We start from the raw sequence: 6,694 nt of genomic DNA, 5'->3' as shown, positions 1-6,694 counted from the left end.
GGGAAATTGATCCGCGGGCCTACAAAAGTGTGGCGACCCATGGATCAAACTCGTTGACTACTCAGGATGCTTTCAGTGTTGCTTGAGCATTTGAAAACAACGATAAATGTAAGGTTACTTTTAATACTGTATTGAAAGGCTAGGTCCATGCTAGGAAGAAAATAAATTGCCATGTACATTTGAGTTTGATTGAGATTGCAATGGTTGTGAATAATACACCTTTGGTGGGAGTGTCAAGAACATCACTGTTGAGAGTTATTTCTGGTTGCAAGCATATGGATCCAGGAATGAATGGAATTATATATTACATTGTTACATTCTATATTACATGTATTTAAGTATTTTTATTGTTGTAGTAGGGACAATAACATTACTAATTATACTGAACAAAAATATAAATGCAACATGCAAAAATGTCTAAGATTTTTCAGAGTCACAGTTCATATAAGAAAATCAGTCCATTGAAATACATTTATTACGTCCTAATCAATGGACTTCACAGGACTGGGCACAGGTGTAACTATTGGTGGTCCTTGGAGGGACATTCAGGATTTGTTTTTCTTCGCAAATGGGGCTTTATTAAAGACAGCAATACTCCTTACGCCGGATGTGGAGGTCCTGGGCTGGGTTGTGAGGCTGTTTGGATGTACTGCCAAATTCTCTAAAATGACATTGGAGGCAGTTTATGGTAGATAAATGAACATTCAATTATCTGGCAACAGCTCTGGTGGACATTCCTGCAGTCAAGCATGCCAATTGCACACTCCCTCAACTTGAGACATCTTTGGCGTTGTGTGACAAAACTGCACATTTTAAAGTGTCCTTTTATTGTCCCTAGCACAAGGTGTACCTGTGAAATGATTATGCTGTTTAAGCAGCTTATTGATATGCCACACCTGTCAGGTGGATGGATTGTTTTGGAAAAGGAGAAATGCTCACCTACAGGGATGTGAACACATTTGTGCACAACATTTGAGAGAAATAAGCTTTTTGTACGTATGGAACCTTTCTGAGATTTTTTATTTCAGATAATGGAACATGGGACCAAAGCTTTACATGTTGCGTTTATATTTTTGCTCAGTGTACTTTAAGGATCTTGTTTTTATATACATTTTATTTGTATGTTTACCTCACATAATATAATTTAAAAGTATGCATGCAGGTGTCTGTAATTCAATAAATGTGGCAAAAACAAATGTAGACATTCATGAATACATTTCTATAGCATACAAAATATTGTTTACAACGGTGGGGGTGCCAAGATGGAGGTGCTGTGGCTTCAAAACAGCACCCCCTATAAGTGAAGACTTGGTGGACTGTATATTCTTTAGGTTAGGTTTTATTTCATGTGTTCACTCCCATGTGCTGGTAAGGGTACAGATGACAGGTAGGATTCCAGTTGAGATGGTTTAATAATGCTGAAGATGCACAGGCACAGAACAGCAACGCACAGTGTATGTAGTACGGATGGGCTAAGGCACTTAGTGGTCTGGCAACTTGCTTCAACCAAAGTGTGTGTGCGTGTGCGTGTGTGTATGGTATATCAACAAGGATGCACACTGGTATCCAGCTCCAGGGCCGGAGCCCTCTGCGCCGGTGCCCAGTCCAGGCACGGCGGCCAGCCCAGCTCCATGACCAGAGCCTTCCTCTGCGCCGGTACCCAGTCCAGTCACGGCGGCCAGCCCAGCTCCAGGGCCGGAGCCCTATTGCCCAGTGCCCAGTCCAGGCACGGTGTCCAATCCAGCTCCAGGGCCGGAGCCCTCTGCGCCGGTGCCCAGTCCAGGCACGGCGGCCAGCCCAGCTCCATAACCAGAGCCTTCCTCTGCGCCGGTGCCCAGTCCAGTCACGGCGGCCAGCCCAGCTCCAGGGCCGGAGACCTCTGCGCCGGTGCCCAGTCCAGGCACAGCGTCCAATCCAGCTCCAGGGCCGGAGCCTTCCTCTGGCCATGGTCGGATCCGGGGTCTGGGGGGGGCTACGACCTGCACCGGAGCCGCCACCGACACTAGTCACCCCCCCTAATCCCCCCTATTTGGTTTTTGGTTTTGCGGCCGGAGTCCGCACCTTTGGGGGGGGGGGGGGGTACTGTCACGCCCTGACCATAGAGAGCCCTTGTAGTAGGTCGTGACTAGGGGGTGTTCTAGTTCAATATTTCTATGTTGGTGTTTTGTATGGTTCCCAATTAGAGGCAGCTGGTAATCGTTGCCTCTAATTGGGGATCATATTTAGGTAGCCATTTTTCCCTCCTGTGTTTGTGGGATATTGTTTTGTGTTTGTGTTTGTGCACGTGTGATTTATTGTTTTGTTTTGAAGTTAAACATGTGGTACTCTACACACGCTGCGTCTTGGTCCGTCTTTAATCACAAGCGTGACACCAGCGGTCAGGAAATTAAGTAATAAAGTGACTGTTATTATTGTAAAAAAATAATAATAATAATAGAATGACTGTAAAGCAGTATTTGCTGAGTATGTAGCAGAAATTCACTAGGATTGTGTTTATTTTCCATTTGCGAACCTTCCAGTCATTTTCGCTTGCACTACTGGTCCCTTTGTTTAGAATTCTTCCGCAATTATGCAAAGAGTTGTGGGATATTAGAATCCTGTTGTCCTAACCTGGACATTTTGACCTAGTCACCACTATGCGATCATAATTGCTTTAATTTTGTTGCTTTGGAAAATACGGATGGAATGATTGTGAAATATCTTGTGTTTCACAGAGTTGTGGCTGAAGGACGACATTAATAACATACAGCTGGCGGGTTATACACTCTATCGGCAGGATAGAACTGCAGCTGCCTCTAGGATAGAACAGCTGTTGCACAATATCCAAGGAAGTCTCAAGGTTTTGCTCGCCTGAGGTAGAGTAGCTCATGATAAGCTGTAGACCACACTATCTACCTAGAGTGTTTTCATCTGTATTATTCGTAGCTGTCTACATACCACCACAGACCGCCCTCAATGAGCTGTATACCACCATAAGCAAACAGGAAGACACTTATCCAGAGGCTGCACTCCTAGTGGCCGAGGACTTTAATGCAGACAAACTTAAAATCAGTTTTTACCTCATTTCTGTCAGCATGTTAAATGTGCAACCAGAGGGGGAAAAACTCTAGACCACCTTTACTCCACACACAGAGACACGCGCGCTGTGTTAAGAAGCAGTACGGCTGGTTGGGTTGTGTATCGGAGGACGCATGACTTTCAACCTTCGTCTCTCCCGAGCCCGTACGGGAGTTGTAGCGATGAGACAAGATAGTAGCTACTACAACAATTGGATACCATGAAATTGGGGAGAAAAAGGGGTCAAATTAAAAATAAAATATATATATATTTTTTTAAATTATATCCTCTTGATTCCTGCTTACATTAAACATTTAAGCAAGAAGCACTAGTGACTTGGTCTATAAAAAAATGGTCAGATGAAGCTGATGCTAAACTACAGGACCGTTTTTCTAGCACAGACTGGAATATGTTCCGGGATTCTGGCATTGAGGAGTACACTACATCAGTCACTGGCTTCATCAATAAGTGCATCGATGACATCGTCCCCACAGTGAGTGTACGTACATACCCCAACCAGAAGCCATGGAGTACAGGCAACATTCACACTGAGCTAAAGGGTAGAGCTGCCGCTTTCAAGGAGCGGGACTCTAACCCGGAAGCTTATAAGAAATCCTGCTATGCCCTCCGACGAACCATCAAACAGGCAAAGCATCAATACAGGACTAAGATCGAATCGTACTACACCGGCTCCGACGCTTGTCGGATGTGGCAGGGATTGCAAACTATTACAGACTACAAAGGGAAGCACAGCCGAGAGCTGCCTAGTGACACAAGCCTACCAGACGAGCTAAATCATTTCTATGCTAGCTTCGAGGCAAGTAACACTGAAACATGCATGAGAGCATCAGCTGTTCTGTATGACTGTGTGATCACGCTCTCCGCAGCCGATGTGAGAAAGACCTTTAAACAGGTCAACATTCACAAGGCTGCAGGGCCAGACGGATTACCAGGATGTGTACTCCGAGCATGCGCTGACCAACTATAAAGTGTCTTCACTGACATTTGCAACCTCTCCATGTCTGAGTCTGTAATACCAGCATGTTTCAAGCAGACCACCATAGTCCCTGTGCTCAAGAACACCAAGGTAACCTGCCTAAATGACTACCGACCCGTAGCGCTCACGTCTGCAGCCATGAAGTGCTTTGAAAAGCTGGTCATGGCTCACATCAACACCATTATCCCAGAAACACTAGACCCACTCCAATTTGCATATAGATCCACAGATGATGCAATCTCTATTGCACTCCACACTGCCCTTTCACACCTGGACAAAAGGGAAACCTTTGTGAGAATGCTATTCATTGACTACAGCTCAGCGTTCTACATCATAGTGCTCTCAAAGCTCATCACTAAGCTACGGACCCTGAGACTAAAATCCTCCCTCTGTAACTGGATTCTGGACATCCTGACAGGCCGCCCCCAGGTGGTAAGGGTAGGTAACAACACATCCAACATGCTCAGTCCCCTCCTGTACTGCCTGTTCACTCATGACTCCAACACCATCATTAAGTTTGCCGATAATCACCGACAACGACGAGACAACCTATGGGGAGGAGGTCAGAGACCTGACCGTGTGGTACAATGACAACAACCTCTCCCTCAACGTGGTCAAGACAAAGGAGATGATTGTGGACTACAGGAAAAGGAGGACCGAGAACAACCCCCTTCTCATCGACGGGTCTGTAGAGGAGCAGGTTGAGAGCTTCAATTTCCTTGGCGTCCACATCACCAACAAACTAACATGGTCCAAGCACACCAAGACAGTCGTGAAGAGGGCACGACAAAACCTATTTCGCATCAGGAGACTGAAAAGATTTGGCATCATATCCTCAATGTTATGCATTTTCAGCCATTCCTGAACCTGAGACCAAAAACATGCTACCTGAGGGCAATACCAAAATAAATGGTCTATTGATTCTGTATCCTCACATCAAAAAAAAAAAGAAAAGATGATTATGCCTTAAATATTCAACATTATGTTGGTGGCAAGAATTCTATATAACAATTTTAGTCTTGAAGTCTTGAATCTCATACCATGAAATCGGTACATCAAAAATCTCTTCCCAACTATTTGTATGGCACAGCTGTCAACATCCTGGTCCTCAAATGAAACTGGTATAGTTTTTGTGTTATTGATTTTATTGAAGACATGCTCCGGTACTTTGGTGACTAAGAAACACATTTTTAAACCTCCCACTTTAAGCTGGATGTGTCAATGTGTAGTTCATACATGCATAATCTATGGGCAGCATTACTGTTTTACCTCAATTTCACCCTACATGGGCCAGCCCCCTAGCAATTCGAGTTCTAGCCAATGTGCTTCAGCCCCTCATATTTGACTGACCTTAAGCAGGAGGCCTGCCCAGCGTTATCCAATGAGGTTGCAGGGTGGGCCCAACGGCTCAGTGGACACAGCAGAGCGAGAGAGGGCAATGAACTGGTGCACATATCAGCACATATGTGGCGTAGTATGCAATTTTTGAGGACCTTTTGGCAAGTGAAAGCTACTTTCAGAACTACTGGCAAAAACATATACAAAAGTACCGGAGAATATCTTTAATTTCTGTATATTTAGTTCTGTATTTTTTAGCTATCTGCGCTTTAGTTGTTTTTTTTGTGTCCCACCTTTGGTTGGCATTACCTCACTGTTAGTTATTTAACCTTTCACTTTGGAAAATAGTTTCTGCTAAATGGATATATGTATTGGGGGACGTAGCCTAGAGATTAGCGAGAAGTACCATTAGCCAGAAGGTTGCTGGTTCAAATCCAATGGGGAGGGGGGCAACCGAAAGGCTGCTGGTTTCATCTACTGTACTGTTGTGCCCGTGAGCAAGATACTTAATACCTAAAATAGCTCCATGGCGCACTGCACTGCAGCTGACCCTGTGGTCTTCCCAAGGTGTGTGTTCTGTTGTAGGAGAGCAGAAGGCACAGTTCCTTCTAATCAGAGCTGGACTAATAAAGTTGTATTCTACTCTATTTTATTTTTTGGTTGCTGGTGTCCTGCAAGAAATGAAGGCCACAAGTCTATCAGGGAGAAGAAGATGATCCATGAGGAGCTACTGAGGGATGTGAACAGGTTCATGAGATTTATATTTTAGTCACTTTAGCGGACACTCTTATCCCGAGTGACTTACAGGAGCAATTAGGGTTAAGTGCTTTGCTCAAGGGCACATTGACAGATTTCCCCTAGTCAGCTCTGGGATTCGAACCAGCAACTTTTCAGTTACTGGCCAAACCTCTTAACCGCTAGGCTACTACCCAGACAAGAGCACCCTTTACCTCCATCTTGCGAGTTGGAGCCTTTGACATTTTTTTCCACTGGTATTATCGTGGAATGTTCCTGAAATACTGATATCTGCATTTGTAACACTTGCATATTTGCTATCTCTACTATATTGTGGGTTGGCTATAACTAACCAGTATTGCATACGGTATGATAATACAATAAAATAGAAAAAAATTGAAATTTAAAGGCGTTAGCGGAGACGGAAGGCGTTCACGGAAAACGCTGCTCATGCCGGCTCAATCGGAAATTACCTTTACATTTCTATTGTGAAATCTGTAACCCTTCTGCCATACAGATTGAATAGAGCCCTTAGTGGACTGTTTGCCGGACCAAGCCATGGACCCC

This window comes from Oncorhynchus kisutch, linkage group LG11 (assembly GCF_002021735.2).
Source record: "Oncorhynchus kisutch isolate 150728-3 linkage group LG11, Okis_V2, whole genome shotgun sequence".
Taxonomy (NCBI): domain Eukaryota; kingdom Metazoa; phylum Chordata; class Actinopteri; order Salmoniformes; family Salmonidae; genus Oncorhynchus; species Oncorhynchus kisutch.
Note: the sequence above shows the minus strand (reverse complement) of the source record.